This window comes from Ambystoma mexicanum, chromosome 3q, assembly GCF_040938575.1.
Source record: "Ambystoma mexicanum isolate Mex_15411 chromosome 3q, UKY_AmexF1_1, whole genome shotgun sequence".
In the NCBI taxonomy this organism is placed as follows: domain Eukaryota; kingdom Metazoa; phylum Chordata; class Amphibia; order Caudata; family Ambystomatidae; genus Ambystoma; species Ambystoma mexicanum.
In genome coordinates, this window is record NC_090926.1 from 323,001,196 (window position 1) to 323,027,666 (window position 26,471).

The window sequence follows — 26,471 nt, forward strand, 5'->3', positions numbered from 1 at the left end:
TGGAACAAAGCAGCTGCGCAGAGGGGGATCGCTCCGGGGCTAGGCCCGTTGTCCCCTGTGGTTCATAACCCGGCGTTTACGCCGGGACTGAATCCCAACTCATTCCACAACTGGAAGTCAGATGGGCCCTTAAGGCTTAGGGACTTATATGCGGACCAGGAGCCTCTGACATTCCAGGAATGTAAGGAGAAATTTGGCCTGTCGGAGGTAGAAAGGTTTAGGTACATACAGCTTCCTCACTGGCTGACTAACAGGGACACGCGCCAAGCGGCCAACAGAGCGCCATTTGGCATAGAACTGAGAATTCTCAAGGGGCAGAGCCCCCATAGGTTAGCTGCTTGTTATAGTATTCTGGAAAAAGTTTCAGAGGGCGAGAAACTTCCTTATATGATGGTGTGGGAAAAAGAACTGGGAGTTGAAATTCCAGAGGAATCCTGGCAGCGAATATGGTACAGAACCCACATAAGCTCTAGGTGTACTTTGGTAAAAGAGAACGCTGTCAAGATTCGCTTTCGCTGGTACTTCCCACCGACTAGGCTGCATGCAATGAATTTAGAGTACCCGGATACGTGTTGGCATGGTTGTGGTGAACGAGGTGATTTGGGGCACATGTGGTGGCATTGCTCGGTCATCCAAGCCTACTGGTTAGAGATCCGTTCCAGGATCAAGGATATCACTGGCACGCTGCTCCCTATGGACCCGCGCATACTAATATTGGGAGACGTGCCTGAAGACGGGTCACCTCCCGATGACGGGCACCAGAGCATCCCTAATCACTCAGTTATTTATTGCAGCACGAATTACAAGGGATCGCTTCTGGAAATCAGTGGAAGGGCCACACGTGGCGTATTGGCGGGTGAAGGTGTGGGAATTGATGGGTCTTGAGAAGCTTACTGCCATGCTAGAGGGGAAGCTCTCGAAATGTATGCGGATCTGGAACCCTTTCTTGGACTATGTATCGGACAGAGAGCAGCTGTTCTTTCAGCCGAACTTAATGAGGCACTTTATGAACTCCTGACAGACTTGATGTTGTTTATTATTGCACAGAATTGATATTGCTAAGGATCACACAGACTCCTTTTTTTTTCTTTTTCTTCTTCGCTTCTCCTTCTCCTTGCATCGTTCTCCAATTTGATGGTTGATAAATGAACTTGTTTGTGATTTCGTTAAGTTTGATGAATTGATAATGTATTATGTTCTTTGAATGGGGATTGATTTCTGGGAAGGTGACTAGAATTGATGATCTGATGAATTGACGTGTGCGTTCCTTTCCCTTGTATTGTATTGTGATTGTTTGAATTAACTACTTTTATAAAAATTTAATAAAAAGATAAATTTAAAAAAAAAAAACAGGGCTGCCCTCTGGCCCCGGCCCTGTTTTGGACATATTTAGGCGACTTCCAAGAATCTGAAAAATCAATACGATAATTTCCACCAAAGCTTGGAGGCGAGCAGATCAGTTGCCTGCTATATGCGGACGACTTGATCCTTTTAGACCACACTCCAATAGGTCTACAATGACAATTTAAAAACTTACAGCAATAAATGGCGGAAAACAATTTGGATATAAACAAAGAGAAAACGAAAATGATGGTAATCGAAAAATCAACCAACAAAAACGAAAAGATTTCTCTTTACTTGGGTCTAGTCACTGTTGAAAGAGTTACCAACTTTAAGTACCTAGGTGTCATACTGGATAGCTCGACAAAAGAAAAAGCTATGCAAGAGGTACTTTATGAGAAAACAAAAAAACTGACTGTGCAAGGGAAAGCCATTGATACCAAATTTGGATGCTACTCATCGATCCCGGTCAGAGACTTTTATAAAAAAGAAGCTTATACCATCCTTAACGCATGGCGCTGACGCAATGCCCAATCTCCCTCAAGAGTTATGGTCCAAACTAGAAGCAATTTTCTGGAGAACAATCTTTGGCCTACCAAAATCAACTTCAGTTGCATTGATTAGACGCGAACTCAGTCTTTCATCATTGGAAACAACAGTAGACTCGAATAGCATTATGCTGTCTAGGAAATGCATCCTGAAAGATACTCCATACGTCTACCGCCTGATAAACCAAGAAATCCGTCTCGGATCCTATAAAATGCTGTCTAAATGGGAAACCAAGAATGTGGCCCTTCTACATTCAGTGGAAAGTTGTGAAGACGAGCTTGTAAATAATCTAGTTAAAGTCATAAAAAAGATCAGAGAACTAGACTGGATAAAGACTTTAGAAACAGCAAGCAAAAATAAACTCACCACTCATCTTCCCCCGTTCTTTAAGAAATTGGATACTCTACAATCTTATCTCAATTTATTCCCGAGCAGGTCAGCGCACAATTTCTTTCTGAAAATTCACCTGAACTTACTGAAAACAAACAAAGTTCTGGCAATCAGAGGCTTAGCCTCGCAAATTGTTGCTATCTCTGAAAATCCATAACGAAAAAAGGAAACTATTTGTCATCTGCTCTTTACCTGTACAGCGACGCGAGACATCCGCTCTCTATATTTGAATAATACCATCTCTAACTTTACTCTTCAGGAGGAGGAAAACTGTTGGTATAAACTGATTGGAGGAGACAAACCGACATGGTTACTGGTAACAGTGAACATTATGCAACACATTAGTAAAGTGATGCTACCGCTTCAAGACTTGAATACTGTTTCGCTTACACAATTGAATTAACGTTAGAATTCAAGACCTTTTCTTTTCATTTTGCTGCGTCCCTACTTCACAACAATGTTACTTCAATCATGTTCGCATCTTCTACCTTTTGGTAAAAAATCCGATTGGATTAAATACAAAAATAAATAAATAAATAAATTAGGATGGCCCTGGACAACACGTTCCAGAATTCAATCTGCATCACTCAGTAAAAATGCCCAAGACTACATTTCCGGCACATTGATAAATTCTTCATCAGGAGTACATACAAGGGGAGGCACTCTTTGTCGTGCAGCATGGAAGGCCCCACTGGAGACATGACCCACAATGCAGCCTTCTGTGTTTATTGCAGCTGCCTTCATAGCCCATAGGAGTGGATGTGGCAGAGTGCACTCTCTGCCACTGCCCACTGATATCTCATAAGAGTACAGGCCACGGAAAGCACTGTGGCTCACTCTATAAAGTCCATCTTCAGGATGACACCTTCTAGAACGCAGCACCTGCCCCCTCCCTACACACTCCAAGGAAGCATCACCAGGGCTGCTGCCATACCTAAGAATGCACGTCATCTTGCTCAAGGCAAACACTTCCGCAGAAAATCACACCACAGAATGCACCCCGCCTCAGTAGGAAGGGTCAGAACCCCCACAGAACCTACAGAATTGCAATCTGTAGTATGTAGTGCATAGTAGATGGGTCCCTACCATTCGAAATGTCTAAGTAGGCATTCTGCCTCACTGGGGAAGAATGCCTCACAGAACTACATATCAACGGATGACCACGGTCGTCTTCCTTCACACTGCTCGCTTGGCAACGTCTGGAACACAATCATTTTGTGGGTAGATCTCTCAATCTTCAAGAGAGAGAGATATATTGATTTTCTAGGTGCATCTTCAGCCACGTCATAATAAATTAAGAAGCAACATTTGAAGTCAGACTCAGTAGTTCAGAGGTTTGACCCTGGGTTTACCACCTACAAGATGGCAGGCTTACAGCTGCTTATGGACTTGAGAGTACTCATCCTGATAGGTTCAGCTGTGCATTGAGAGGAAAGACGTAAACATTTTATTTACTTATTTAAACATATTGTTTTCTCATTATTTGCTTTACAAATGACCCTGGGAGAGAGAGGAGCCCCTATGTTTATCTCAACCAGCATTGCTAGATCCAAGGTGCATCATCATTCATCGCACGTTGACAGCTAAATGCACACATCTATGCATTTTGAAAGGAGACTTAGTAGCTCATAGGTTAGCATGTGAGTTTACCAATAGTAAAGTTTCAGGTTCATGTCCAGTCACATGTTTGAAAGTGCTCAACCTAGTAGGTTCCTCTGTGCATTGGGAGGACATCAGTTAAAGTTTCATTTATTTTGGTTCTTTTACCATTAGATAAATATTGTTCTATCATGAGCTCCTTTACAAATGACCCAGCGAGAGAGAGCAAAACCTTTGTTTATCATTCCCAGTTCCCATATGAAGCTTCACCCATTAGACCTTTAACAGCTATGTCATAATGCAACACATTTTTTTGGGTGAAAAACTCTTTTTATTGAGTATTTTGAACAAAAGAGAGATAACGAGTACATACATCATGTCTTCAAGTGTGGTCGTAAGACTTGTGCAGATATTATACAATTTCCATGGGATACATCGCTTACTCCCCATAACCCCTACCCCTCCGCCCCCACCCTTCCACACACCCTACTCCCGCCACGAACATGGTGGCTACCCACCCAACTTCTAAGGCCCTCCCTAACTTCCATATGTATGTACGTATAGATGTGGTTCTGTACGTGTCTGTATGGATCAGTCAATAGGTGCCAAGTCGTATATTGTATGATATTGAGTATAGTTTTGAGGTAGCTATCTGCCAGTCTCCTCAAGTACTCGGCCTATATGGGTTTGTTGCACCATTTTAGGACAGAGCCTTCTAGAGCGCATATTCTGGTTAATAGGGACAGCCAGGCCTGCTTAGTTGGGAGCGAGCCCCGTTCTATGTAGTTTGCTCAGTGTGTATTATAGTCCTTGGATCAGTTTGAATTTAATCTTCCTTTTGGGAAAATCTATGAGATTATGGGTATAACGTCAAAGAAATTGAAGAGATCCCCTAAGTCAATCGGGATTTCCAAGTCACTGGACCATTGTGTCACTAGTGTCTGGTTTAGTTTGGTATTGTTTGAGGTGCAGGTGGTGTAGAACACACATAGGTGTGGGTAAAGAGTCACGTTTTGTTCCATCTCAAGCTCTCCAGGTGATAGGTTGGCAAACAATGTTTGCTCTGTCATGTTTTAGCATATTACCGCTAGCAGAGTATGGTACCACAGCCAATCTGATTTCTGTAGTTGTAAAACCTGGCTGGCTGGCTTCCTGAAATTTGATGGGGGATTTTTCCTTATAGAGTTCCATTACCTTAAGCCCTGGCCGTATTAGTCTTGGCTAGGGTGTAGCGAGTGGGCTAGGCCAGTCGATACAATCGCCCATACACAGATCCACACAGGCACAGCCTGAACATCCGCACCCAGGAGCGCTCTCATTTTGTGCCCTTGTGACAGCGTTGAGCTCATTATAGGGTACAAACGTATGTTTTCGGGCCGCTTCTTTAGCAGGATGGCTAGGTTTTCCAGCGGAGAGTACAGTGCCATTAGTGACAGTTTTATGTGCTTCCAGCTCATTGTGTCTGTCGTATCAAGCCACCGCTTGGTCCTGCATATTTGGGCCGATTGGTAATAGGTACACCAGGTCAATACCGCCAGCTCACCGCCGCTATTAGTGGCCTGGAGGACTTCTAATCGTAGCTGTGCTTTTTACCCCTCCAGAGGAATCTGAATAGGCATGTGTCCAGGTCCCTGTACATCTGGGCTGTTGGTGCACATGGTAGCATCTTAGCCAGGTATATTCGTTTTGGGAGGGAATTCATTTTGAACGCATTGATGCAGCCCACGAGGAACAGCGGCAGAGTGTTCCATCTGGAGAGACCGTATTTCATTTTGGGGAGGGTCGGGGGGTAATTTAGCTCTGTGATTGCATCCAGTGAGGGGCTAATTAATATTCCCAGGTGCTTAACATTGTGCAGCTCGAGGTGAAATTGGGCAACTCCTCATCTGTTCTAAGCGGGAGAATTTCTGATTTTGACCTGTTGACTTTATATCCTGTCATGGGGCCATAGCTGTGTAGTAGATATTGTAGTCATGGAAGTGACGCTCACCACCCGCTGACATAGAGCAGGAGGTCATCCACATACAGCGAAACTCTGTGTTCCTTGTCCCCCTGTAGTATTGCATCCCATCCTGGGTCATTACAGAGCTTTTCTGCTAGTGGTTCAATTGAGAGTGCAGTAAGAGGGGGTGAAAGGTAGCCCAACCTACAGGGTTACTCCACAATTATACAGGTACCCATAATCACGCTCCCATGGGAGTAAATGCACCCGTCTAGGGAATTAAGGACAAAAGTCTTATCTTGCAAGGATAACACGTTTAATCTGTACAGAAATGAGGATGGTGCAAAGAACTCTGCTCCCTGAACGGTATATTCTGTCCCTCAACCGCTCCAAGCTCCTCCAGACTGGTGCCAGAGAGGAGCCTTATATACTGTTAACTTGCTGTAGTGGCATTTATGGAAATGGGCATGGCTCTATCCCAAAATGTCCTGTTTCCATACAATGGATACTTCAGTCTTCCTTCCTCCATGGCCGGGGATGTCTGTTTTAGGACATACTATTTAACATATTGTTAGCCTATGCAATAATACACTGTAGCTTCATTTTTCATCAATTTGCTATATTATGAACATTTATATATAAACACATTTTCCCCGTCATGCTCTCCATGCTTCTCATTTGACTAATATTTTTGTCTGGTCCTGTAACTTCCCTTAAATCCTTATTTTCCATAATTTTGCATGTCGTGCATTGAGCATGTTAAAATCCCCATTTAGCATATATGGACTTTTGACAGACAGCAAACAGCTGCTCAGGCACTTTGTGTGCTCTGCCTGAGCTTAGCCTCAGTGACGCAACACTGCATGCTCTGCAATCCATTTGTAGTGCAGGCCACATTCCTTTTGGCACAGAGCCTGCTGCTCTCTATCATGCTTTGAGAAAAGCAAAATAGAATTTTACATTTTACAAATGTATTCAGCTAATAGTTATTTGCACCTTATATTTAAATACTAACTGCCTTCATTTAATGCCCACCAAAGTCAGTGTTTGATTAAATTTGCATGAGACAGTCAAAAGAAGTGTTGCCTAATTCTAAAGGGCTTGGGAATGAAGAAAGGTGCTAGCTCCTTCCCAACAAGGGCATGCCTGCATGGTACCAGAGTGTAGATTGAATGGGGCTGAGGTAATGCCAAAGGTGGTCACTGTGGGGTTTGTATAAAGCAGTTTAATCAACCTTTAGAATAGTGGTGGGAAGCCATACACTTGCAGTGCTCGGAACATAAAGTCCCTTCTGACTTTGTTGAATGGCTTTTCAGCCTCGATCGTTAGGATAATGTCATCTGGATCATTTTGTCCATCTATAACGTGTAGTAGCCACCTGACGTTATCTGTCGCATGTCGGCCCTGGATTTTCTCAATTCTTGGCGCTATACATTTGGCTAGGATTTTGGCGTCCACGTTGATCATTGAGATCAGATGGTACAATCCACAGTCCCCCGGGTTGTGGCCTTTCTTATGAAAGGCTATGATGTTAGCTGCAAGCATTGATCGAGGAAGTTGGCCGTAATTGTGGGCTTCTGTGAAACCAGCCTCCAGGAGGGGGTCCAGGCGGTCAGACATTGCTTTGTAGATATCTATAGGAAGGCCATCCGGCCCTGATGACTTGCCTGCCGATAGGGTGCCAACAGGCTGGGTTATTTCTGTGGCTGTGATCAGGCTTTCTAGTTTAGATATATGGGTGTGGTCTATTTTTTGCAGTTGGAGGCCCGCCAGGAAGGAGTTGATACGGTTGGGAGGTAACGCTTCAGGATTAGTTTATAGTTTGCCGTCATATTCGGCAAATCATCTGTTTATGTCTGTCTCAGTTGTAAGAAGGGTCCCCTGGTGATCCCGGATGCCATGTGTGCTCTGGGAGGCTTGTCTGTTGCAGAGGCGAGGGCCATCATATGGAGAGGGCAGGCCTCAGTCTTAATAATCGGCCTGCAACCAGCTGGATAATGATTTTTGAACCCGTTGGGTTGAGATATGTTTGAGTTCCACCAGGAACCAGACAAGTTGAGTAAGTAATATGGGATTGCGTGCGTGTTCATGTATTGTCTTGTTTCGTGTTATGTCATTGCTTGTCTGTGTTTCCCGTTCCTACCATTTCTTTACTGTGTGGGTCCATCTGGAAATACATTGTCCCTGAGAAAAGGCCTTCAAAGCATTGCAGCAACTGTTAGCGAGATATTTCGGGGTCAGGTTGGCCTGCCAACATATATCAGTGTCAGCCTCGGGGAAGTCAGGGTAGTTCAGTGCCCTTAGATTCAGTCACCACGCAGGTCTTTTTTCTGGCATTCCTACCAGTACTGTAAAGGAGGACCCTCTGCATCCCCTCAAGCCCTCTAACATCTGTGGAATCTGGCACTGGAGACAAGAACACTGGAACGGACGCCCAGGCACAAATTCACAGTCATCTTCAGGTTCAGAAGACATTTGAAGCAGCACAGAGCTCCTAAAATCATCTTGCTTATTATAGGCCTTTTGAGAATGATGCAACATTTCATACAATTTCAAAATACATATCTGATTGGTCCCTTTAGCCAAAAATAAACCCCTTCTTGTCTTTGATTGGTTGGCTTAACTGTCACTCACCAAGCCACATTAGCTCATTTTTGGCATGCCCCATCTGACTGACATATAGACTGATTAGCCCAGTCCAGTCTCAGCTAAACATCATTTCATATCTTTAAACTCCTGACAAGAAACAGTTCTTATCTGCTCTTGAGGTACTGACAAATTTACTTGGCAGCTCATACTATGGGAAACCTCATGAGCTCATCTTATTTGTTGCTAAGTAAGCAGCTATTCTGTCTAATTGGTAGCCTTCCCATGCCTTTATCTGATTTACTATCAATCATTGCCTGTGTTCTCTGCCAAGAAATTCTAAATATACTATCCCAGACCCCAGACGTACTTATCTACAGTGAACTGCTGCCAAAGAATTACTCACTATCAGAATGATTCAGGGCTTTGCACACCTGCATTCAAGACACCATTTTGTATTTGACATCCATCTTAGAATCTATGTCAGTCTGTTCCGCCTAGACGTTCGGCTACCAAACGGCAAACCAATCTACTTTTGTTCATAACTAATTTTCTATCCAGTTTCCAGAATATATTTTAGATATTCATGATGTGCGTGTAATACTCAAGACACCCTCCACTTCCTAGATCATTGTAACCCTAAAAATATATATCACCCTATATGCACTCCTTACCTTCAGAAAAGCACTATCATTCTGATTTTTGCAATAATGAGATCATTGATCATGCTATCTGTATTCAGATTGGGGGGGTCTAGTACTCTTATACACTCCCCCTCTGGTCTGTATGAGACAACTATTTAATACACGACCACTACAAGTGTCCACCCTCCCCCATATACAGTGTATCTATGCATCCTTTTCCCAGTCACCCCCCTCATTGTGGTAATTTGTCTCAACATGGGAGGTATCATAAAAATATTTCTACAGAGTCAACAGTGACTCCAATCATTTTGTACTCTCTTAATCTAAAACATGTATGTATCTCCTTTTTGTCAGAAGATCGTTTGCAACATTTTGCCCTGTCTGAACCTTTATATGTGTTTCCTGAAGTCCAATTTTATTTGCTTCTATCTGCATCCCACCCCATTACCCAATGTAAACATAACATACACACCAGGTGAATATCTAGCCACTACGAGAATCGAGAGAAATCATTCATTGAGGGAACTCACCAGCCCATTTTCCTCTTTATTTGTCCACGTGCAACATTTAGTGTTTTCATCCACTTTTTCCCTTTCTCCCACCCCACGACATTTCCTTGCTTCCTGCCCTCTTTCCATACATATTTTCTTCCATCGGTACATCTACCGTTGACACATCTTCCACCCGATTCATCTTGTTTTAGCTTTTTTCACAGACTTTCTTTAAGCTCAATCCATCAAATTTGTCTGTTGGGCTGATTTGCAGCATGTTCTCAGGCCCTTTACACATAGGCAAGTCCTTTTAAGTTCATTGTTCATTTCATCATAAAGTACTTGAATTTCTCAATCGTCTGATTTGAAGTCAGAAAAAGGGGGGCATTCGATTGTTTCTGGGGAACACAATGATTCGGGAGTTTCGTAGGAATAACTTTTAAACACAAAGTAACTGTAACTGGGCATCTAGCTGGGTCCCTCGATCTTTTCTCTCTGCTTGCAGGATCGGTTGCCATCAATCACCTGGTGAGTAGGTAACTGTAATCCATCTGTAATATAAAACTGAATTAGTTATTTTGAAAAGTAAGTTTGCCTTTATCATCAGTACTGTCTCCTCAAACCCAACCCTTAAAATACCTATAAGTTTTTAAACAATCTCTACTGCATTTTCTCTTCTTCTCATATAACAGGGTGGCTGCTCCTTTCTCTCTTTTTGCACGTCTTGGTGTTACTTTATCCTGAATACATACTGGCTGATACATGGACTTGGCTATGATCTGAGGTAATAAAAGATGTATCTTCTTTTTTAAAAACCTTTTTCTGCATTGCCCTATTTTTCATGGGCCTTCTTTTCTTCCAATACCTACAGGATGCACTAAGGAAACATCTTCCCCGTGGTTGACAATCTCAAAACAAAGAGTCATTCAGTCTCCTATTTTATGATAAAATAATAAACGACAAAACAGACAACATGACAAATTCAAAACATATGTTAAAAAAAGGATGTGTTTTCTTCAAAAACTCCCCTTTTTTCATGTTGCATCCATAGCTGAAGAAGAAGATGCTGGTGTGGGTGCTGCTCTCTGTAGAAAACCGAAATAGAGGTACAGTCATTTCTTTACGTTAGCAAAGCGATCAACTATTTCCTCAAGGTAGACCTTTGCTCTTTTCTCAAATTAGTTTTACTGAAATCATCTCCTTGGCATTCTCAGCCCACTGAACTGTAAGCTGCTCTTCTGCAAAGTTAAAAAGAATGGTTGTTGCACATTGAAATGTTTTACCATTAATGTAGCAAATCAGTCAGGCCTGTCTTTCTTTTGTTTTTTCTACCATGCTGAACATTTTCTCTGTACTTTTGAAGTCCTCCTCCTGCTCACGTGGGACCACGGTCTTCTTCTTGCTTTGCTGTGTTTATTCTGTTGAGACATAATTGACATTTTTCATCATCCTACCTACTCTATAGCTTGCCTACCCATGTTATTGTGACCCCAGCATTGATTCTACTAAGGGCATGCAAGTGTGTCATATAAGAAATACATTGTTTTGCGTATCCTAAATAACTCATGTATTTTGCCAATTTGGCATATCACCATTACCAGAATTACAAAAGGTTACTCCACTTTCTATCCAAAGTCTTCTTCATTCTCGTTGTCTAGATATGGCCATACTCGTGTGTATGTGTATATATATATATATATATATATATATATATATATATATATATATATATATATATATGCTATTCTGCGCTCACACCTGTTTGCACCTTTCTTGGGAAAATTCTGCTTTATTAAAAGGACTGTATCAATTACTGCCTTTCTTGCTCTGTACTCACCTGGGTCCTCTTACTCCTAATAATGATCAATAGATTGTTTCACACACTTGCTGTGCAAACCAATACTTACCTCTTCTATCTCTACTTGTCCACTAGCACTTACCTCTATCATAATATAATGTTTCTTGCCATTAAATTGCTAAACTCTGCTAAGGCCATGTAGACATTCCTCCCATGCTCAACAATGACAATAATTGTCATCTGTAAAACATAAATCAACACCATCATATACATACAAATAATGTCTTTGTTACTTACTCTCATATGTTCTTTTGTGCAGTTCTAAAAAATCATAACATATTATTAGATCAATCTTTGCCATCCATACCCCTTTGGCCTTTCAATAATCATATTTTATTTTTTTATTAAACTACACTACTCATTTATAACTAGCACCATCAATTGTGTGCTTTGTTTACAAATCTGGATATCTTATCCATTTGTGCTTTTCACTCCTTGAATATCCATTCATTGATTTATTTATTTCACCCCCTGAATTGTCACCAATCTCTTAATTTTGAACTTCTTACTTCTGTGCTTTTATCCTTATCTATTTATGATTAGCTTACATTAATTAGTCTAAATACAACGCAAACCCTCATGTTTCATATTATAATCCTTTTCATGTGTATACCTTTTTATTTTGTTCCCCTATTTGTTTCAATAGATCCATATGCTAAGGGCCTGTAGTCCATGGGACATTTGGCACTCTCTCCAAGTCTTCCTAAAAATATGCTGACTGCTACTTCAATTTTATCATTCGCTGGAGGATTGCCCCTTCTCTCTATTTTTATCCAGTATGTGGTGCTCCCAAAGAACCACCACTTCATCATTTCTTTAGTCTTCTCTAAATATGTCATCATCAATGACATCAATCAACCTAGACCCTTCTTCCAGTGCTATCACTGGTCTACTCTCATTGTCCATTCATTCGAGCATTGCCATTTTCATTCGCACTATGGCTGCTTCTATTTCTAGAGGGATTATCTGCCCCCCCTCTTTGTCCATAGGTATCTATGGTCTGAGCAAAAACTCAACAAATATTCTCACCATCCTCTCCACTAGGTCAAACAGCCATGTTAATAGAATGCTCACCACCTTTGTTTGTTTGTTTGTTTGTTTGTTTGTTTGTTTGTTTGTTTGTAATGCGCGCCAGACCCAGGGGTATCAGGGTGCAATGAGCATCAAGAAGATTGTTCAGATTAGGTTACACTGCTGTACAGGAGCATACATTATACAATTTATGCAGTAAGTAGTAGGTGAGGCATAGACAGTATATACAGAATAAGATGAGGAGCAGGTAGGTGAATTACACAATAAAATAGATATGCAAAGATCAATATACATGGTATGTTCAGGTTGGAAAAGGCATACTTGGATATGTTAACAGTCGTTTTCCTTAATCCAACGGATGAGGTTGGATCTGAAGATGAGGAAATGTCCATCTTCCCTTAGGAATGGGGGAATGGAGTTCCAGTATTGAGCAGCTTTGACCGGGAAGCTGCTTCTGCCAGTCTTGGTACGTTTAAATCTGGGCACCGTTAGGAGGTTGGCATTAACAGTTCTAGTGGGGCGGTTAGAGAAGGAGGCGTTGATGAGTTTGGAAATGAATGGGGAAAGGTCACGTGCCGTGTCCTTTATAATCTGGACTGGACAAGGGTCGCCGTGGCAGTTAGAGGGTTTGAGTGTGACAATGACTTTTTCCACCTCTAGGATGGATACTTTGTTAAAATTGAAGCAGGGTGGGGGTTGATTAGGATCAGACATGTGTGGTGACATGGGGGATTGTTGGGTTTGGGGGCAAGGTGGAGAGTTTCCTTTTTGTTGTTGATTTTGGCTTGGAGGGTTGTTACCTTGTTGGATAAGGCACTCTGAATGTTGGTGCACCATAGCTTATCCTTAAGGCAGGTGTCAGGAGCAGGGATAGTGAACAGTTCTTTAGTGCTTGAATTAGCTTGAGTAATATGTAAGTTGAAGGACGATTGTTTGGCAAGAGTAATTTCATTTTTTTAGAGGGTGGCTATTTTGCGAAGGTTAGTTTTGTTGGTGACAGAAGGATCAAGTCTCCAGATTTGTTCACTTTTCCATTTCTCTAGTCTAATTGCTTTCAGATGAGGCGTGAACCAAGTATTCACATGTTTTTTAGGTTTGCTCCTTCTAAGTTTTAGAGGTGCTATGATATCTAGGGATGAAGTAATTATCTTGTTGTATTCATCTACCAGAATAAAAGGGTCTGTCTGTTCTGGGAGTGAGTTCAGAGTGGGGAGGATCAGGGAAGACAGTTTATCAGCAGTGATATTGCGTTTTTTTCTGGTGGGAATAGCGGGTGCTATGTTGTTGACGGTAGGTAAGGGGAGTGAAGCCTCTACATCTAGATCAGATGGTGATCGGACCAAGGCTGGGGTGTTAAGGAGGTGATGGAGGTCTGGCAGTTGTAAACTGCAATCCAGTCCAGGGTCCTACCTTTGGTGTGGGTCGCGCCCCTCACTTTTTGTGTGAAACCTAGTTCAGTGAGGGAGTCGTTAATATGTGTAGCATTTTGGTCTAAGGAGTTGTGTAGTCCTAAGTTGAAATCTCCTAAGAGAAGGCATTGTGAGGTGTTTTTTAGGTTATCCAATAGGATATTGGTTAGGTCTTCTTCAAAGGATCCTAGGGGGCCAGAAGGTCTGTTGATCAGGTGGATAGTCAAGGTTTGGGAGTTGGAGATCGGAAGCTTGGCTGTCAGGGATTCGCAGGAACCAAGGTTTTGTAGGGGGGGTGAGTCTCAAAGCGAGGCTTGTTTTAGAAATTATGGCGAGGCCTCCGCCTCGAGAATTGATGTGGTCGATTCTGAGGAGTGTGTAGTTTTCTGGGATGGTTAGCATGATTGCTGGGCCTGATGCTGGATGAAGCCAGGATTCGGTAATGGCGAGGAAGTCCATATTATCTGATTGGAGTAGGTCAGCTATTTCCGTGGTGTGGGCCACCATGGTTTGGGCATTTATGAGGGCACCTCTTATGTTAGACTGAGTAGTTTCTATTGGTAGTATCTAGGTATTATAGTGGTGATTCGGGATGGAATTGGGGTTCCGAGTAGGTCGAGAGCTAGTGTGAGGATTGTGTGTTGGATGTTCAGTGTTGGGAGCTTTGTAGCAGTGGTTGTTGGTGTGGGGCAATGGCTCTCTCAATGTTCTATTGTTATTAGATGAACAGAGGCTGAGGGATTCGGCAGAGGGTTCGAATATTTTTGGTAGTCTAGCGCGGAGTTTGAGATTTCTCTGATGAAGGCTGCATGGTTTGGTATCCAGATTGATCTGGATAGGGCAGTTGTTGCGAAGGGACACAGACGGGTTGGTTGTGATTAAAGGTGGAATGGATGTGATGATGAGAGAAGGGAGGCTGACTAAGTATACGATAGTCCTCAGCAGGACGGTGTAAATTGTAGGCAGATACATAGTCGACACAAATGAGACTCTTAACTGGCTGTTGAGGTGCCAAGGGCCAAAGGGTTAGATAGTGATGGCTATATGGGGGTGCAAGGACGGACTATAGTTTGGAGAGAAATAATAAGGCAGAATTGCTGCATTGTTCAAATGCAAGTATGGTGGTATGAGGTGAACTGACACGGGTGGGAAACAACCTATACAGTTTGAATATAGTTTGGAGGAGGAACTGTCTCAGGCAAAATTGTTGTGCAAGGCATATGCAAGTAGGCAGGTCAAGTACAAATAGGATATATTGTTTGAAGAAAGTCTGTCTACACAAGCACATACAATATTAATCAGATTAGGCTGAGAGGCAGTTGATGGCTGAAGCAGTTGGAAGTAGGGTTAGAAAACAATGCTCAGCGCAAGAAAAAGAGTGGCGGGAGCAACGATAAAATCAGAAATAAATAAGTACAAAGCGGAGCAATATAGGGCAATGCCACATAGCATAACTGCACAGTATAGAGAGTAATGCAATAATCAACTAATGCGGTAAAATATCCGTAAATGACTGAATCAGAGCTAGTACAGTAGGCAAGTTGTCTAGTTTGCGAATAATTGAGAATTGTAAAGCGAACCAAACACAGTCTAATGTAACAGGCGTGCAACGGTAAAGATAGGGCTAGCTTTGTATTCGGAGCAGTCCTTAAGCAAAGTGGCACAGTTGGCTAGGTATAGTTTTATGTATATATGAGCGAAAGGCATTATAGTTGTAAAACAGGTGTGTGACGCTGAGTCTTTGCTAAACAGACACATATGAAGATCAAGCACCTGGTCATACAATGAGCAGCTTGTGGCTTTAGCGTTGGAGTCCATGCATTCTCTTAGGAAGTGGGTAGGCATGGCATCGGCCGTATGGAGGATGGGTGACAGTGGTTTTGCAGGACCATTAGTTTTATATGATAAGATAAGAAAAAACCTCTGGCTCCACTAAAACAACTTGCATAGCCATTTGCCCTGTTTCATGCCAATATAAATTCATCCATGTTTGAAAAGTGTATTCCAGGAGTGGAACATGCTATCCTTTGGTCAGTAAATAAAATCTTCATGTTTAAGGTTCATCATCCAATCCCTTCCCAAAATATTTAACTAGTGTCTGTCATGGATATAACAAGGATAAGTCATGTCACACTCTCTTATAGGGACTGGTAATTCATCAATAAAAAGGAACTCAACTCAAAGCTCCAAAAAAAACCTAATCACCCCGGGCAATTCCCACCATTGGACACCTTTCCTCCTTCATTCATGGACGTGCAGTCCCAATGTCTACTAACAAAGCAACGGTTTCACCTTCTACCATCACATTAACCCTTGGCTCCTCTTGGGGCCTAGCGTCATTGATAACTCGGAACAAATCAAGTCGTCCTGTGAGCTGTCCTGTTGTGGATGCATGCCTACCCCTGTTCCTGTGAAAAGACTGCCTCAGTCCATAGTGGCACCTCCTATCCTGGGTGTCAATGCCTTTCCTGTGTTTGCATATCGCTAATTCTGTAAGGGGGCTTGTTGCAATTGCCCCTCTAGTAAACTCATTTGCCCTTGCTCTCGCTGCTGTACCTGTTGCACTCTCAGTGCTTGCATCTGATACACTGTCTTATCTTGGGCTGACCCTTCCCTAGCCTGTGAGCTATATAATGGAAGATAAGCTGTCCCCCCTCCTAAGAATTGCCCATTCTGTACCTACCTTAGCTTCCACACATGTGTGCACAATGTGCTCTGTCATCCCACATGTCCAATACACAGGAGGAGCCCCTCTGACCAGTCCCCCTTGGTTAAATGGTCCTTGCGCATTCTGATTATCATTGTACATATTCTGAAAACTGCCTTGTTTATTCTGCAAACCACCCCTTCCTCTGTAGCCCATTCCTCTGCCTTGTGGCACAAATCCATTCCCTTATTGGTCCATCTGGCGCTGATTATTCACCTGCGATGTACCCACTGCTTGCTGTATTCCCAATCCTTCTCTGCTTGTCAATACTGCCCCTTCTATGGCATACTTTTACAATTTCTTCCAAACTAACTTGGCTTCCTCAAGCTTTCTAGCATCGTCTTTCTTGCTGTTTTTCTCTCCTGCAACAGCGGACAGTGACACACTATAGTCAACTGTACCTCAGGTTACAGTTTTGCTTTCATTCCCACTTGCTTTTTAAGAGTTTTTAAGAGCCTCTGTATCTGCCCAGGCAATCCCTTACATAAAATGTGGTAAAATACTTCCATTGTCACCCCCCCCCCGGCTTGTGCATTTCAAGAGTTCAGTGCTCCTGAATGTAAGCAAGCAGATCTTCATCCTCCTTTATTTATATTCTTCAAAAAAAACAGCCACTCTTATATTTCGCTTCAATAAAACATAATGTTCCCATCTAGTACTCGTAATGTAAAACAAAAGCATCCTGTCTGTGTGTGTGTGTTCTTATTGCAATATTGAATTCCTTCTTCTGACTACCTGTGTATGTTGTGTGCATTGAGCCTGCAATCCATTGATTGCCTGTACTTCCACAACATCATGTGTATGTGTGCTTTCTCATGTGCCTGTGTGCATGTGTGTGTGTGTGTGCATGCATGTGTATATGCATGTGTGTGCATGCATGTGTTTATGCATGTGTGTTTGCATGCATGTGTGTGTACATGCATGTCTCTATGCATGTGTGCATGTGTGTGTATGCATGTGTGTGCATTCATGTGTGTGTGTGTGCGCATGTGCATTTATGTGCATGCATGTGTGAGCATGCATGTGTGTGCATGTGCATGCATGTGTGTGCATGCTTGTGTGTGTGCATGCATGTGTGTATGCATGTGCATGTGTGCATGTGTGTGTGTGTGTGTTTGTCACTCCCCTCCTCTTATAAACATATCATGACAGAGATTCTAACCAAAATCATCTCTATTTCTTTCCCCAATAAATCAATTCATCACATATACTAATAATACATTTTGTGCTTCAATAATTGTGCTAACCCCCCTCATTCTTCCTTTTATCAGTGCTAAGCCTGCTTGTACTTATCCATAATTACATTTTCATTTAACAAAACCGCGCAAAGAACCCTAAATAGCGGATTCCTTATTCTTAGAAGTCAGACCATCAGGGTGTGTGCTTCTATAAAAAATACTTTTTTAATCTAACGTTTTCTCAGCACAACTGTTTAAATATACATGCCCCTTTGTCCATATTGTGTGTGACCTTAGCCCCAATGCACCTTGCAAGCACTTCCCCTCATTACCCACGGCTTCCTCCTTCTAAATATAAATTTGACATCAATACATGCATTTCCATATTTTTGCCAAAAAAGGTGTTTTTATCTTATTTATTCTTGCTATTCCCTATAAATATTTGCTGTGCTTCGTTCAATGTCATTCACTATTACATCATCCTACTTTGTAATGTAATTTGCAGTCATAGTTGCATTTTTACTCTTTGTGTGTGATTTTAGACACATTTATCATTTTCTTCTTCAAATACCCAAATATTGCATGTTTATACTGTATGGTGAGGGAAACACCATTTCCCTTCTTGGCGCCTATCCAATCGGCTCTGGTCTTGGTGTACATGCTTAAACATTCATGTATAACACCCCATGACTCAACATTGTATTGTAGTACATATACTATGCCTTCTCTCTATTCCCAATTACCAATATTTTCACCATTCTAGTTACCTACAGAACTTTCCTGTGCTTTCATTTGTTAATCTGTCTTTCTTTTCAAAGTGCACTAAAAACCTCTTTAGCAAAACATTTCCCCTTTTTCTTCATCTGTGCAATTGGCCCATTAATGCTCCAGGACCCATGCTTTTTCCAAATATTCCATCCATCATCTACAAAAACCGGCTATTTTGCCCAACATAAACTCAACAAATCATGGGCGATCAAGTGTCTGCTCATCAAAAAAGCATTCAACACCAATCTCAAAAATAACCAACAACCCCCTTTACAATGGGAAGTGACTTGTGTGACTCTAAACAGTTACTCAAGGGGGCCCCCCAGCTCACACATGTACAATAATTGGGAGCAGCCTCCTAAGTGTGAAATAATATATTCAGAACACAGTTCAACCACATATAGTTCTCCTGGAAAAATGAAAATTCTTCAAAATATACACCCTCACTTGACTTAAAAAACCAAGGGTTTAATTTACCCCCACAATGTTTTAAATCACCCAGTGCTTCTCTCGGCACGTGGTAATGTCATGAAAAAATGCTGTTTCTCAAAATCTACTTATTTGTCAATTTACTCAGTGGGTGTCAACCATTTTCACCCATAATCAAGTGTCACTACTACAGAACACATACATATATTTTACCGTTCATTCCAACACAAGCAACAAAACTACTCTTTTTATATATAAAGCTTAGCTAACAGCTGTTCTAATTTGCAACACTTATCCCATGTTTTTCATTTCAAAAGCAGTTTCTGTTTTTTCCTACAACCATTCATTATTCTCCTGACTCTGCCAACTGTTATCGCTTGAACCTTGAACAAGAGCTTTTAACTATTATCAGCGTGGTTTTGACCATAAGTCTTCAATGTGCACTGTCAGCGCTAGCCTTTGTTAGCAGCGTATTGCATACAAAAGTGATCATATCTTTGCAAAATTCTAGTTTTAAAACATGTCATGTATCATATTAGCTTCATTTTCTGCATTTTTTCTGCAGGAAAGAGCCTGATGTCGGATTTAGTGTCAATTTGATTTAAAACCCCTATCTGTGTAGTTACCTGTCTGAGGCAACATTAATTTCTCTCACATGTCTTATCTTATCTGTTCCTCGTTTGCATGAGGCGTTTGGCAAATTTCTACCGTGCAAGATTTTTTGATATCTTAAAGCTGTCAACTATGGAGATATATAAAAAATAACCCTATAGCTACCGTCAACTGCCCGTTTCAAGGGTGCAAAGTAGCCACATTTTTTGACTGCAATTCATTATTTTGCCTGGTTCTTTCTCCATAGCATTTCAGACAGCAAATTTGAGCGCCCTCATCAATAGCTTGCTCAAAACCTCTACCCTTTTCACTGATCCCTACCTACTTTGGATTGGTGTAAATCACCTTTCTTGAATAAATGATATAATTTCTTGATTTTGATCTCAATTTTGTACACTCATTGTCGCTCTTCGACACATTAATTTTAAAACAGACACATAGACAGAAAGACAAACGAGTTGACTTTTCACATTAATTCTCAAGCGCTCTTTGCTTTATCTCTGCCCCTAAATATACTCTAACAGGAGTTTACTCATATCCTCATGTGAACCTGTTCTACATGTAACCTAAGTTTACTCCGATTGGAGTGTGAGATGACCTCTCCTGAAAGGGGGTCAGGACTCTGGGCATTTCTCTCTCTTTCTTATTTAAATATACAAATAAACACTCTTTGTTATTTCGTCAACAACCACCATTACTTTTATACACCCCATCACCCCATTACTTATCTAAACTACCTCTTTGCTTTTTAAACCACTGATTACTTTTTAAAAATGTTTTCTTTACCCCTGTCCCCTTTCAATACATACCATAATCCACAGATGTCAAAGTGTGCCATGCTATGCTGACAGTTATAGGGAGACTTCCCCTGAAAACTGAGGGCACACTGCAGATTCACTTACCCTGTCACTTCTCCTGGGCATCTCCTATCTCTGTCAGCATAGGTCTGGGTTCTTGTCCTTGAAAGATCTTTTGGGTCCCTTTGTGCGGTCGCCATGTGTAATAGGGGACCCTCTGCATTCCCTCAAGCCGTCTGACATCTGTGGACTCTGGCACTGGAGACAAGAACACAGGAACGGGTGCCCAGGCACAAATTCACATTCATCTTTAATACCAGTTCAAAAGACACTGGAAGCAGCACTTAGCGCCTACAATCATCTTGCCTTTTATAGGCCTTTTGAGAATGATGCAATATTTAATACAATTTCAGAATACATAGCTGATAGGTCCCTTCAACCAAAATAAAAGCCCTTCTTGTCCTTGATTGGTTGGCTTAACTGTTACTCACCAAGCCACATTAGCTCACTTTTGGCATCCTCCGTCTGACACATAGACTGATTAGCCCATTCCAGTCTCAGCTAAACATAATTACACATCTTTAAACTCCTGCCATGAAACAGTTATTATCTGCTCTCAAGGTCCTGACAAATTTACTTGGCAGCTCATACCATGGGAAACCTCATGAGCTCATCTTGTCTGTTGCGAGGTAAGCAGCTGTTCTGTCTAATTGGTAGCCTTCTTATGCCTTTATTTGATTTACTATCAATCACTGTCTGCTTTCCCTGCCAAGAAATTCTAAATATACCATCCCAGACATACCTATCTACAGTGAACTGCTTCCAAAAAATTACTCACCATCGGAATGATTCAGGGCTTTGCACACTTGTATTCAAGACACCATTTTGTATTTGGCATCCATCTTATAATCTATCTCAGTTTGTTCAGCCTAGATGTTCGGCTACCAAACGGCAAACCAATCTACTTTTGTACTTAACTAATTTTCTATCCAGTTTCCAGAATATATTTGAGATATTCATGATGTGCATGTAATACCTGAGACACCCTCCACTTCCTGGGTCATTTTGACCCTAAAAATATATATCGCCCTATATGCACTCTTTACCGTCAATAAGCACTATAAATCTGATTTTTGCAATACTGGGATCATTGATAAGCCTATAATGCTATCTGTATTCAGTAGAAGGGGGGTCTAGTACTCTTATACAGTATGGTGTGGAGGAGTACAGGTGCTTGGCCAGACACTATCATAGGTAGTATTATGCATTGTCCTACTGATGAGAGAGAAGACATGGGGGTTAGCCAGTAGTCAAGTCTGGAGTAGGATCCATGGCGGTTTGAACAGTAGGTGAATTTGTGGCAATGTGGGTGCAGGGTATGCCATATGTCTGTGAGTCCAAGATCAGAAATAAGGGTCTGTAATGAAGTGTGTTGGCGCGGGGTCACTTGTTGTGTCTGGGGTGTGCCATGTCGGTCCAGTGTAGGGCTAAGCACTGTGTTCTAATCTCCCCCAATGATGGTGAGGTTCCCTAATAGGTGTGCACATTTTGCAAACGTGTGTAAAAAAGGATGGAGTAGCCATCGTGGGCGCATATATGTTTGAGCAGTTTATTGCTCGCCGCTGTATGAGCGCATGTAGAAGGTGTAAGCAACTCATGGTGGCAACCTTAAAGACAGACACAAGTTAACACAGTTCAATGATGTTTATTAAACTGTATAAATGGATGCGAAAAACACTAAATCTAAACCTAAATCTAAGATGGGAGCAAGCTACGACCATCAAATAATAATAAGGCAGTCCTAGTGGCGTCTTGTCAAATAAAAAGAGCCTATACTAAGAAAAACCTATGTCCAATCCTTACCGCTAAGTTACAAAATAGTGTGGGATACTGTTCACCAGAAAAGAAAGAAGTGTTCATGAAATAATGAGTCAGGATGGTATTGCTGTGGTCTCCCTGTCCCACGTTTTTAGCACGGGACAAGGCAGGACTTCTGAGCACAGCACATTCCTGGGCCTCGCCTGCACAAGTTTAGAGTTTGTTTCCAAATATCAGGGCCTTCTGTGTCCAAATCTCTTTTACAAAAAGTCTCTTGCCTCAGGGGACCTGATGTTCCAAAACAAACACATTGGGCGATTACCCTTTGCCTTAGCATCTCCCTCTGCCAGGTTTCAATCCTTCTCTCAGTGTTGGCCTCCCTCTGTCGGGTTCACTACGGCCTTTCAATCACAAGTTCAACAATCATTCACTGTGGACTTCCCTTGTTGGGGTTCACTCTTGTCAACACAATGTTCTCGGGTGCTTTATGCTTCACCCCAATTCGCAGGCATCCCTCAGCCAGGTTCACATTTGCCAGATACACAGTTCAACTTGCTTTATCGCCGTACGGGATTCACTCTCGTTAGCTTCCCCTTGGTATCCCTCCGTCGGGTTCACATAGCCATTCTAGCACAATGTTCACAATCTCATCAGAAAGCGGGGAGGTTCCTTTCCCCTAACTTTCCCTTGGCAACGGGTCAGAGACTTTTGATTTTACAAGGGATTGGATGTGACACCTGTAGGACCACTCTGACACCTCACGTCGGCCTCTCATACGGCCTCCTGGTACTTGTAGTTTCAACAAAGGTACCAGCCAGAGTCTTTCGAATGAACACAAAAGTTCAAAAACACACAAGTTCTTCGTTCACAAGTCCTTGCATTCACAATATGTTGCTGATTGCAACCTTCTGTTCAACACAGCCCGGCTTACTATCAGCTCCCTCCAACTCACCGGCTGTGTTGAACTCCTTGGCGTTTCTTGTCTCTGGAGTCAAGGACGATACCAGGGTAGCAGGCACGTCTCCCCGCCGTAGTTATCAGTGCGGGAGGGCCTTGTGCAATGCTTTCATCTTTTATACCACATGCCAGCTGTCATTCCCGGTCTTATAATTACTTTCACAGAGGCATCATGACTTTGGGTTGAAAAGGGCAAGGGCATTTCCCTCCTTGTCATCCTTTCGGGTCTAGTAGCTTTTCTTCTCCGTTTGAACTGCTGTCTTGGAATAGCTGGCTCCTCATGTGGTTGGTCTTGCTCGCTGAGTGCTTGGGTTTTAGGGAAGGATCCTCTGCCGGTCTCAGCCTTGCAGCCTCCCTCCTCGGTTCCCAAGAGCGACCGAATTCCCTTTTCCTGCAGGCTCCCTTTAAGCAACCGTGGGATGTTAATTTGCTGCATGTGTGTGGGTAGGGTTGGGCCTGCCTGACCCTGCCTGTCCTCATTAACAGGACATCCTGTTGTTAGTAGGGGAGAGTCTGTCTTCTGTGCCTTAGTGTGTTTCTTGTTTGCACTCTTCATTCCTCTCGGTTGCCTCTTCTTCTTGGTATTGTTAGGAAAAGGTGGGGTGACATGGAATCACACTGTATATCATTTTTAATAACAGAAGGAACACGATGGTGAATAGGAACCTGACCCGGCCTATTCTTCTCACTGGGATACGACCATTGTATATCATCAGAAAGACTCCTCCTGTTTTTGGCTTTTGGTTCTGCATGATGAATATAAGGATGGTGGGAGTTGTAGTTCTTGTCCGGATGAAGGTGGTAAAGGTATCGTTGTGGGTGAATTGGTTTTGAGTGATAATAACCTATAGCGACTGAGGGGATGTTGGGCAGGGTTGTACTGGAAAAGGGAGCATACTGTGTCTCACACGCGGGCGTTCCGCCCACAGTCTCACAGGGTCCCCTTCCCAGGTGATCCTCCCACGCTTGTCCACCCCCAGGGTTGGGATTGAAAAGCGATGGCCCTCCCCTGGCCACCTGAGTCAAGGATCCCCTGGAATAGCATGGGAGAAACGCTGCAGGTTTTTCACAAAGAACATATATACCCTCTGTGTCCTCAATCGTGTAGAGCGTATGGAATGGGATGTGTTTATGTATCAAGATGGATACCCCTGTTTTTCCCCTGTGTGGGGGCATGTGCCGCTATACCGATCCAACCACGGCATAGTTTCCCGGATTCAAGTGCATCTAGTTGTGTTTCCTGTATGAATGCAATGACACTCTGCAGGTCCTACAAATGGTTAATTATCTGCCATCTCTTGATAGGATGGCCAATTCCCAGAGCATTGAGGGTTACCAGGCACAGTTCGGTCACCATACAACTATCTGAAGGAGGGGGACATTTGTTCAAGACTTGGTGTTAGGCATCTGTATGGTAGGGTTGCCTTTAGTATCGATCATGTATGACATGCATATGCGTGTAGTACGTTCCCAAAAAAATCGAACATAGCAAATAACTTTGAAACAGTGTTGTAAACATTAGGGTAATAAACCATATCCCAATACTGGGTTGAGCAAGCCTGTACAAAAGGGTGGAGGGTGGGAGGGAGGCCGGGCATTCCTGCAGTCCCCTTGCATGTCCGTGTTCCTGTCAGGGGTCATCGGTAGTTTGAGCAAACAAACAAATAAAACAGATAAACAAACAAACAGATAGATGGATGGGGGCCTATGATGGCCCGGGTGTTGAGCAGTTCGGCGATGTGTAGCCCGCATTAATTGTGATACATTTGGTAGTTGAAAGAGGCATGAGTGTTGCATGGTCCTGGTTTGACATATCTGTCATTCCATCGGGAGTCCCAGTCTATCTCTGAGGAGGTCAGAGCTGAAACTGTAGGAGGCAGTGTGGAGTGGAAGTCATTAGTGAGGAAGTGCAATGGGGTTGCAGGCTTCAGATCAGGGGTTTTGTATTTTTCAGGCTAGGCCCCTCCGGTCATATGCCGGATCGCAATCTCTTTCCTTTCGGTCATTGCTGTTGGTGCCATAGTGAGGCCTCTTCACGGTGGACTTGACCATCATTTTCCGTCTCGGTAGGGAAGTCGGTAGAGACTATGTTGTGCTGTTGAAGGAAGCGCCATGCCCCCTCCGTGTCATCAAAGGAGTGCCATTGTTTGTCTAGTTGGAAGCACCAAGTGGCCGGAAATTTCAGGTAGGATTTATGGTTCGAGTCTTTCAGTGCTTCAAATAGAGGGTTGAATCTTCTTCTACTTTGGGTGACTTCCACAGAGTAGTCGTTGAAGATGCGAATGTCGGCCCCCTCCGCGTGGATTGTGCCAGCGGCACAGTAGGCTCGCAGGATGGCCACTTTAGGTTGGAAATTGAGGAGGTACATTGTAATGGGGCACGGGCATTCACCTGCAGCTGGTTTAGGAATTGGGGCTCTGTGGACTCTATCAATAACATATGACCTTGGATTTTGGATGAGCAGTTTTTCCTTGAAAATGTGGTATATATAACCCTCTAGGTCTGGTATGTCCACTTGTCCCGGTAGGCCTACGATGCATAGGTTGTTGCAACAAGACCGATTTTCTTGATCTTCCACTTTGGAGCCCAGGCGTTGCACTTCTATTATTAGGCCATCTAGTTCCGTAGAGGTTGCCTCATTGTTGTCTTTGTGCACACTGAGGCGCTGTTCATTGTTAGTGGTGCGGTCCGCTTGGGCATTTAGGTGCATTTGGACAGCCTATAGGTCCCTTTTAATTTCTTGGACTGAGTTGTTTGTCTCCTGTGTTCTTTGTGCTATTATTCTCGTTTCCATTAGGATCGCTTGGAGCTGATTCTGGACTTACATTTTAGGCTGTTATCATGTTGAGCGGCGCAGAGATGCTTCTGTCAGATATGCGCCTGTGTCCCCTGTAGTGTTGCCCGTCAGGCATGGTATTTGCCATGACCCAGTGATCGGGGATCAGTGGATAGACCAACGCGTTGTGAGCACAGGTTGATTGCACTCTTTGGAGCCCAGTTTATTCCCAGTTGAAAGAGCTGGGGGGCATGTTCAACCTGTGTGCCCCTCTCCGGATTGATCAGTCTTTGTGGGGTACCTGGCTGTTTGGGGTGGTTGGATGTTGACTACGCAGCTGGATAGATCAAAGTGTGGGTGAGCCCCTGTGTATGTCTTCATCGGGCCCTTATCTTTTTTCTCTGCCTGTCTTGGTCAGGGCACTCCTGTTGTGCCATAGTGATCGGGCGCAATGATGAGGGGCAGGATTGAGTTGCCACTTATAGAGGCTATGCCATTAGCAGGGTGGAGTTTGGAGGTTCGTATCAGAGTCTCCCTTCAGGCCCAGGTCGGGGGGTTCGACTGGGTAGTGTTCAATGGGTCTTAATG

The 26,471-nt window shown here is 42.9% G+C and overlaps 1 long non-coding RNA gene across 1 annotated transcript in view; it reads right to left on the reverse strand.

The window, feature by feature from the left end:
- Positions 1 to 10,212: 10,212 nt before the first annotated feature.
- LOC138581856 (uncharacterized) overlaps positions 10,213 to 26,471 on the reverse strand; it is an 85,840-nt gene continuing 69,581 nt past the window's right edge. The window contains exons 3-4 of the long non-coding RNA XR_011304828.1: positions 10,826 to 10,960; positions 10,213 to 10,627 (exon numbers count right to left, since the gene is read on the reverse strand). This is a non-coding gene — a long non-coding RNA (uncharacterized lncRNA). The remainder of the gene's footprint in view (positions 10,628 to 10,825; positions 10,961 to 26,471) is intronic.